Here is a 9,772-nt window from a genome sequence, read left to right on the forward strand (position 1 = left end):
ATATTTAACAGGTTAGGCAAAAACCTTTTTCATGGAAGTAGAAGGAGTCAGTTCAGCCTATAACAGATTTTGTGTTTACAGAACAGTGGTCTTTGCAACAAGCAGGCAGGGCTGCCAATGGCTTCTTCTGGTGACCTACTCTGCAAGGGCTTACAAAAACTAGGAGAAATCAGTTTAGTATATAGATAATAAAATATAGAGCATGCTGAACATTTTTCAGGAGGGCTTTGGGCTAAGCTGTTACATGTTCAGTGCTGATTCAGGAAAGCGAAAGCCCCACGCCAACTCCATCAAGCCAGGGTCCAGGTCCAGGCTCAGGGGTCCTGTGCCACTTTCACTCCTCCAGGATCTGGCTCTGGGAACCCTGTGCCACCTTCACCTGGCCATGGTCCCACTCTGCCCCCTGTCCCCCCACCTTGGGCCCATGTGCTGGGATCAGGCCCCACACTGCCCTATGCACCTGATCTAAAACATAGAGCTGGATCACACAGCACCAGGGACCAGATCTGGCTTGTGGGCCAGGGGTTGAGCACCCCTACTGTGTACTGTATGTATATTTAATAGCTTAACAACAGTGTGCTTGAGGCAGCTGTGTGGCACCCAGGGCAGCACTGGCTTTTGCCATACTTATTGCAGCAGCTTGATAAACTGCCACTGAAGCAACAGCTGCTTTTGTGTCCTTCCACAAATGCAGTGTCTGAGATGCTGTCCTACCCTCTGGTCCCATACGCACTCAATTACACTACTGAGTTTTGTGTAAGTTGCTAAATGCTTGGTGTGATTCCAAGAGGAGCATATTCATTGTGCCAGTTTGATTGGATGCCTGTCGGTACCTCTGTCATTGTCAGGTATTGTCAGTTTCTGAGCCAGGAGTGGTTTTCTAGGGAGAGATGTTGAACTCAATGGAACTTGCTGCATCACTATGATGGTATACATGAAGATAAATAATGTTGTATAGTATTAATAAAAAATAACAAACTCAACTGAATAATGTGTTGTATTAATGTTACTAGACATGGTATGCGTATAGGCAAAATGTACTTTACTAGTCTCAATTTTCTTACTCTTGAAAATTAGAAATGTCATCAGAAGTTTGGTTTATTTGGATAGCACTGTACTCCATCCTCCATATAAGTATTATTCCCTAATTTTGGTTTATTCACAGCCCTAAATATTTTCTTTGGAACATCTTGGGTTCAGTGAACTTTTGCCAAATCCAAGGCAAGGTTACATTAGAACCCTGCCTGGATTTTTGATAGACTTGCCCAGGGGCTGTGGACCCTGAAAAGGGATAGGGTACCTGGTCTCGGGACAGACCTGTTAGATGCATCTACATGGGGCCCCATACACTGAAAGTACCCTTTTATGTTACTTACTGAAACTGACATTCTTGTCAATTTCTCTAGTGTTGCCAGAGGGGATATGGTCAGGGAGGTAATGTTCACTTAGCATCTTAAAAAGTCTGGGGAGCATCTTAGGCCGTGTGTAGATGAAATGAGGGGCGCATGTGCATGACACTTTAAAGTGAGCTAAATGCTTTTGCATCACTTTAATGGTGTCAGTGTTTGCATGCCTTGGTGGCATATTGTGCACTAATTCCAGCCACTGTAGAAAATTTGGTGGCACAGAGCACCTTAAATGACTTGGGGTGCAGCAAACTAAAACTCCTCTGAGGAGTTTTAGTTTGCTGCCTCTAAAGCAGCGAAGCGAAGCACTGGGCTCTGTGCAGCTCCGTAGCCCTGCAGGAAGCCCTGCAGGCAACCTGGCAACAGCCTGGGAAAGCAGGCTCCACCCAAGAAGAGTGGTGAGCCTGATCTTCCCCCTTCCCCTCGCTCCTCCCACCCCTCCCTTGGAGCCTGCTGGCCTGCCTGAGTTGCATGGGGACCTGGTGCTTCGCTCCACGTCTGCTGTGTCCCCCCAGGACTGCTCAAGCTGGGTGCCTGCAGGAAGAGGGGGAGAGCTGCTGCAGCTGCAGAGGGAAGCACCAGACCCCCCACTGGCAGCCCAGGGACCACTATGCCCACTGGCAGCTCACCCTCCCCTCCCTGGCAGAGGGAGGTAAGTCAGTGGGGTGTGTGCATGATATGGGCATTTAATCAGCCCTAAATTGAAGCGGTATTTTTTAAAACCCACCACTTCAATTTAGGACCCCCATTTCATCTGCACACACCCTTATGGTTATTTGGAAATTTTGGAAGATTTTGGTTCTGCTCCCATTTGGATCCCAGTCAAAATAAAAGAAAATCTAGCAAAGCAAAATCTGTGGGTTTTTTGTGCAACTTTGTTCTGAAAGTGTGAAATGTTGAGGACTTTTCTGATGAACATTTTTTGACCAGGAAGCCAGTTCTCATACTTCCAAAATGACCTTCTTGTTCCTCTGTTAATGCTGATTGGAACTAAATGCCACAGGATGTTGCTGAGATTAAGAATTTAACATGTTTCAAACAGGGACTGGGCATATAAACATAACAAGAAACTCTATATTTAAAACAGGAAGGCTAACAGCAACAGACTATTAAAAAAAAACCCCAAGAAACTTTCATACTTCAAGGCTTTAAGCCAGTCTCTACTAGTAAAGAGTGGGGTAACATTTACATGGGGATAAGATTTATTCTGTCTACAGAAGAGTTTCTTTTGCTTTGTAAATACTGGGTTCTGCTATAGACAGCCTAGCAGACCCCAGGGACCCACAGTTTTGAGCTGGACTGGGAATCCTTATGTTTCTAAATATTATGTATTTCAGACTTATTATTTGGGTACAGAATAGTATTGCAAGAAACCTTAAGAACTGTCTTATAGGTGTGATGAAATAATTAAATAAGTATTCTCAGTTCCAAGGCAAAATCTGCCTGGAACAAAGGTGGCTTTTTAGTGTGCATGGATTTGACTGTGTTATGAAACCACTTCAAACACACATTCCTTCTGGACCCTTTATTACTCTCCCTTCTCATTCCTTGCCGCTCCATTACTGCCGGGCCTAGGCTTTCCTTTCATTTTCCTGGTGTCTACAGGGTCTTTTAGTATTTTCGTATTTAAATGTCTGAGGGACATGCCATCTGTCTAGCATGCACACAAATGCCCAGAAGAGGGTCTATCTCAGTGAGGGCATGGTATAATACAAGCCTGTTTTTTCTCAACACAAGAAACAGGATTCTGTATATAACTGAGGAATCAACATCTTTATTTGATGTGGAAGAAAAAACTAATTATGAACTGTGTCTTAAGGAATGTGTGTCAATCTAGGCCCTTGGGCAAGCTTGCAGGACATTGCAAGGTTATTGTGCAGAGAAATTTGACTATGTAATGCTCAAGGCCCTCAACACCATCAAATTCTCTCTCTTTCTTTCTCTCTCTTTTTTTTTTTTTTTAAAGCGAAACAACTCACACTGATTGATGTGTTTTTAATGATTACCCTCGCCATACACTACACAGTACAGTGATTTACAGGCTTTAAGATTTCCTTGTCTTTAAGATCCATTTTTTATTTGACAGCTACTTCCTACTCATTTTTTCATGTGTGGTGCACACTCCAGCGATATGGTAGCACTGACAAAATGGGGATAAGAAAAAGGCACTTGCCAACCTAATAAAAACAGGAAGGGGAATGTTAAAGTCACTTTATCTAAGGATCATCCACTTGAACGTTTGGTGTTTTTATGAAATGACCTAGTTTGAGATACTTTAGCAGAGCATGGGGGGGGAGGAGGAGGAGGAACACCTTGAAAGTTGTCGAAGATATCATGTCATCTAGCATTTAATATTCCCAGGACTGTGAGCTAGGTGATTATGAGGTATATTTTGGGTGGCTTAAAGGTTCCTTAGCAGGTACATACCATTGAGTTCCTGTAAAAGAGAGACTCCCTACCTATTGGAGCAGTGGAATTTTAAAATACTAAGGTGATAGCTGTGTTCTCCAAAGGGGAAAAATTAATGAAAAGCTAGGTATGTGGCAAGATGAAACATTAATCAAAGAATACAGAAGGACTGAATAAAGAGAGCAGTTGTTTAGGATTTAAACAGCCTATACTCATTATGGGGGGAGGAGGGGAGGTTGTATTGGCCTTTACTGTTTCTTATTAAGTGATCGTAATCCTTCATTTTTTTGCAATTTCCAGCATATGATCTTGGTGCAAAGAAGACTTTGGATGATTTCCTCCCAGGAAACAACAATGTCTTCTGATTTAACAACCTTCCATCGAAATACCCGAGTCAATTGAAGTGAACAGGATTTGTATCTCCCTTCAGGTTAACTGTTTTGCTTTTCCCACTAGGCTTCCTGTCATTGAGCTGCTTAGGCATTTCTAACAGCACAGCAACAACACAAGCAAATCAAAGCTTTGTTTATAGTATTTTACTGTCTCTTTACAGTCTTTGTATAGTGTAGGTGGCGTTGTGTGTCTGAACTTGAGCTAGGGAATTTATTTGAAACAAACAATTTATTCAGTGAATTTAGTCCTTTTTTGTGTTCATGGATTATCTGTGAAAAGACTTTTGTTTGTATAAGTCCCCATGTTACCGAAAAAATATTCTGAGAATTGCTTTATTCTGAATATACTTTGGCCTATGGAAAGACTACACAGTTATCCCTGTGACTTACTTTGAATAGCTGATGTCCCTAATTTTGCTGTTTACTGTGATTGGTCACTTTTGTTGTGATGCATTGTTTTGGCTGCCTGTTCGATTTTCCAAACCCACAGAGAAACTATTAAGTTATATGGGACTTAGATTTTTCCCTCCTATGGTTACCCTTCAAACAAAAATGCATCTCTGTCCCTACGAGTAGTTGTGCAAAGTGTTTAAGTAGGACTGCAAAGACCATCAAAGTGAATTTACATTATATATTGGGACAAAGGTTTATGAATAGCTATTTTGTTTCAGTAGCCCAGCTCTACCATGAACAAAGCCAATATATGTACTCTCTTTATTCACAGATGGCACATAGATACTAACTTCAAAAATATATTGTGCTTTCGCATAGCTAGATTGTGTTTTTCTTTAAGCTTCCTTTGTAGCTTTTTTATGCTGTTTTATCCCACTCTTAGGTATTCCTATAATGTACATGGTAACTCAGCATACATCTTTACAGTATTTACTTCCACCGCTCCCCTGATAGGCATTATCCCCATTTTACCGATTAAAAAATTGAGTCATTGGGGGGGAGGGGAGTGACATGGCATAGAATCAAACAGAAATCTGTGGCAGAGCATGGACTTGAACCCTGGTCTCCAAAGTACTAGGCTAGTGGCATTATCAGTTTTTAATTTTATCATATTTATTTGCTTAAGCCTAACTCGTATAATGGAAATTTTAGTATTTAAAAAGAAGTTGTCGTTGGGACGATCTGAAGGATTACTAAGCCTTTTTTTTTTTTCTTTGAGATTCCTAGACCTAATTTCTGTTGAATTTTTTTAAATGAAATAAAAGCCCCCTTTTAACTGAGACAAAACTGGAATGTTTTGACCAACTCTAATGATTAATATATGTGGTGAATTTTACAGTAATGAGGAAACATTTTCCTATTTAATATCTCATAATGCACATCATCTAAGGGCATGTACAGGCAGTCCTGGGACCTGATCTGACTTTAAGCTGCATGATTGTAGATAGGGGTCCTGCATGTCCATACATTGCTAGTGCTGGGAGCTATGCTGGAAATAGTCTAAATCAGGATCAGGGGAAGGGTGGGTGAGATGAGGTGGGAACTAATGGGTTAGGGGGTGTTGGCAGGATCAGGACAGCTGGTGGGTACAGGCGGAAGAGGTTGTCTGTCCAGGGTTTGGAGTGTAGGAGAGCTAAAAATAGCCCAGTGACAGTGAGGGGGTGGAGAATAGGAGAAGCACAGTCCAAGGGCTGGGGCAAGGAGCTAGGCTTTCTCAGGCCCAAGGCTACACTCTGAACATGTTAATACACATTCAATTAGATTGGGTGCAGGTTAGCCTGATGTACATTGTGCACCTCCTCACATGAACCAAGTTAGATTGGGCCAGCCATTTTTCTGCCCTATCTAAACTCCTTGAATGGAAATACAGGTCAGCACTTAGATCAACCTAACTAGTTATTTCAACTCTAGTTAGGTTGATCTAAGTTTAACATCTGCACACACCCTAAATTTGTTTGCCCAGCCAGTGGTGCGGTCTCATTCTCTGTTTGCAGTTACAAGGAAGTCATTTTTTTTTAATGGAAAGAACAAGCAGATTTCCCTAATCAATGATTCCCTCCCCATCTTTGGCCTAGGCATAACTTTAATATGAGTTTATCACAGACAAATTGTTGGGTGCCTCTTCTTTAAAACATTGGTGGCTTCCTGTCACTGAGTGCTTTTTATTGTGCAAAATGTAACAAATGCTTAATTGTAGCAGTTTAGGTATTTGGGGCCTTGATTTTAAAGCATGAAAATCTTCAAAAGAAGCTATCCAAATTCCCGTGTACCTGAAGCAGAGAAAATAGGGATATATGTAAAGAACAGGTACTTAATTGTCTCTGGTCATTCTTGAACATTTTTCTGCTTGTTTTTCTCAGAGCTGTGTGGCTACCTTACCACTGACTTTTGTTTTCATGTTTTTGTCTTAATGCTGTCAGCATCTCTTTGCATTAAGCTGCCTTTCTATGTAGCACATAACTGAAACTTGCATAGCATTTAACCTTTTATTTTCATTTAACCTTTCATTTTCACCTTTTATTTGCCTCTAAATCTCTCATTGAGTTTATTGTGCTCCTTGCCAATTGGTTCAAGTGCATGAGAAATCATAGTCTCTAGCTTTTGTACCTCTCCCTAATACTTGCAACATAACACTTTGCCACCCCTGCTCTTTGTCTTATTGGTTAAATTGATGTAAAATATGAGACTAGCATTATTGTTCGTAATGCAATATCGTGTCCAGTGATCTGAGCTCTTAGAATAGCAGAACATGGGTGTTGTGGAGTGATGTGATCAAATATAAAATCTTCTATAAACCAAGTGCTACAGTTTACCACTCAAAATATTGCAGCATTACATTGTATAAGCTGTTGTATTTGGACCATTATGGTAGAATTAGTAAACAAAACCATTGTTGGGTAATTTCCATTGATGCAGCTTCATCTGAAACTGTTTCTACAGCCAGCAATGGATTGTTTCCCATAGATCAATTCTACTTAAAGAATAGCGAGAAGACTGAAAATAAACAGCTACAGGTTACAGCCACTGAATATGCCTTTCTAAGCTGAAATAGCTTGATGAGTGTTTTACAAGAAGGCAGTGTTACATAGGTTATACATTAGCAATGCCAGGCTGATTCCTTGGGGTATGCATTTGCTTTTGGAAACTGGCAGTGGGATTTGGGTAAAGAAAGTATAATAGTGTTTCTAGGAGTTAGTTGTACTCCATTAAACCATGGTTTCAATTTTAGCTGTCTTTCACCAAGTTTTTGTGTAGAGGGTTCCCTCTTTGTTGGTCATTCAAAAAGTCTAAATTGTGTTGTTATGTAAGGTTGGGGAAGGCTTATTCTGATTAGATCTTGTGATGGCCACCAGAAACTGTTCCTTTTCTCTGATGCTAGAGAATCAGTAATAGGTGTGGGGAAAATGGGTGTCATAGACAATGAATAGAAGAGATGAGAAAGCTCTGAGCACTTTGCCTTTCCCTGAGCATGCATGTCTAGATGTCTTGCTTAAATTCCTGAACCATTTTCAGCCTTCTCTCATAATTGTGCACTTTCTATGCTCTTTTTCCACTGCGGTCTTCTAACCCCCTGCACTGTTACATTAGTGCATTATAATAGGGGATGTATTTGCATATTTTAAGTATATTTGCAAGCTTAAATATTCCTATTTAGATAACAACAAAATTAGAGCCTCCAATATTCTGCAATTCCCCAATTATCATTAATAAGTAGGACTACCAGGAAATCTTTGCACAAGCATTTTATAATAAAAACATGGTTACCATCAAAATTTAATTGTTTCAATATGTATTAATTTAGATAAAATGTTGTTTAAGGGAGAAAAACAAAGCACAGTGTTTTCAGCTAAAAAGACAAATCACATTTTCAAAAATCACTTTAAAGAAAATCATAATTTTTTTCTATGTAAAAGCATTTTCAAAAATTGAAAACATTACAATTGAAATATTTCTGTTTTTATCAAAGTGTAATATTTTGATATTCAATGACATCTCATTGATTCAACTTTGTGAACAAATATATATTTTTTTTTTCTTCCTCCTCATTTTGGAATGGGAATAATTGAAATTGCAGAATTTTCTAGTGTATGGGAGAATCTGATTCTTACCAGCTCCACATACAAGAACTACAGAAGCAAGGCACCAAGTGGATTTTAAATGGCCATAATTTGTTCAGCTATTTCTTAAGCAAAATTTACTTAAAAAAAAAATCAACATAAAACCATTATTTGGGAGATTCCATTATACCAAGCTGCCCATAAAAATGAAAATAAACATTGTAATAGGCAGAAGAGTCACTGTAAACTTAACCCTAACAAGTAAAATGACATGGAAACTATAAATAGAAAGCATCAGAGAGAACACTAAAGCAAATTAAAATTCTAGTTCTGTGAACATGTCCTTTTTTGTGTAACTAGCAATGGGAAAATCTTCCCACATGGCAGGGTTAGGTTTGTGAGCAATGAACCTGGGTTCCTCTACCAGCTTTTTCTCTGCTTTTTATAAACTGGTTTGCTTGGGGTTTAAGGACTTACCAGGGCCAATTCTCCCTTTAATTTGCAAAATTAGTCTAGAAATCTTGCAAGAACTGTCTTAGGGGGCCAACCTTTTAGGAAGGTAAGCTTTACACCTTCCTCATAAGCCATTTTGATCCCCTTTTCCTGCCCAATCTATTTCTGTGCTTTCTGGTTCCTGGCCTGTGCTCCCTGCCTGCCCTGTTGCTCTGTTCTCTGCTCACTGTGTGATTAATCTTGACAGAATTTGCTTGAATGTTAAATAAATATATACAATCGGGTTCAAGTCTGACGCAGACCAGTCAGTTTTCTCTTTACCCAAGTTGATTTGTCTCTTCCTGATTGTATCCTTCAGTGATGACAATTTGCTACCATTTTTAGTAGAGTTATTTGGGTGTTATATTACTGAAACAGTTGTTCAGATAAAGTTTTATACTAAGGCAATATTATATAGAAATTGTTTGGTCTGGTAATGAAAGGAAAAATGGTGTTTTATTGATATTCTTTTTGAAAGCATATAACATAAACGTACTTGCACAGAAAGCTGTAGATAATTCCTATAATTCTGAATAGAGTAATGCATTTTAAAGCCAGGAGGAGCTATTAAAATTGTCTGGGATGGCTCGTGCATGTTAAACAAGACACAGAATTCATGCTGTAATCCCTGCATCAAACCCCTAATTTCTGGTTGTGCTTAGAGCATGAAACAGTATACGAAGGAATAAAACTCTATAGCCATCCATTCTCCTCTCTAGTTTATTTGTTCATATGCACTGTGACACACTGCGACCCTTGATACAGTTGGGTGTGCCTTTGAGAGATGCTCCTGGGGTGCTCTCCTACCTTTAGGGGTGCCCTTCAGCCCAAAACTCCTGCCTGTTGTCTGCTGGTAGACCACTGAATACAGATTAAGATGTGCCAGGAGCCAATTCCTTGGCCTGTGGTGCCTTAGCCTTACCAGAATGCTCAAATGCTCTTAAATCACAGGGCTCCTACACACATGTGGGGAGCCTGCTCCGACGCACTGGATTTCCAGTGCTCGATTATTCGAGTCTGCTGGAGCACAGAAATTGATGCACTCTGGCAGCCTTGTGCATCA

The sequence above is a fragment of the Alligator sinensis genome, unplaced genomic scaffold, assembly GCF_000455745.1.
Source record: "Alligator sinensis unplaced genomic scaffold, ASM45574v1 scaffold1230_1, whole genome shotgun sequence".
In the NCBI taxonomy this organism is placed as follows: Eukaryota; Metazoa; Chordata; order Crocodylia; family Alligatoridae; genus Alligator; species Alligator sinensis.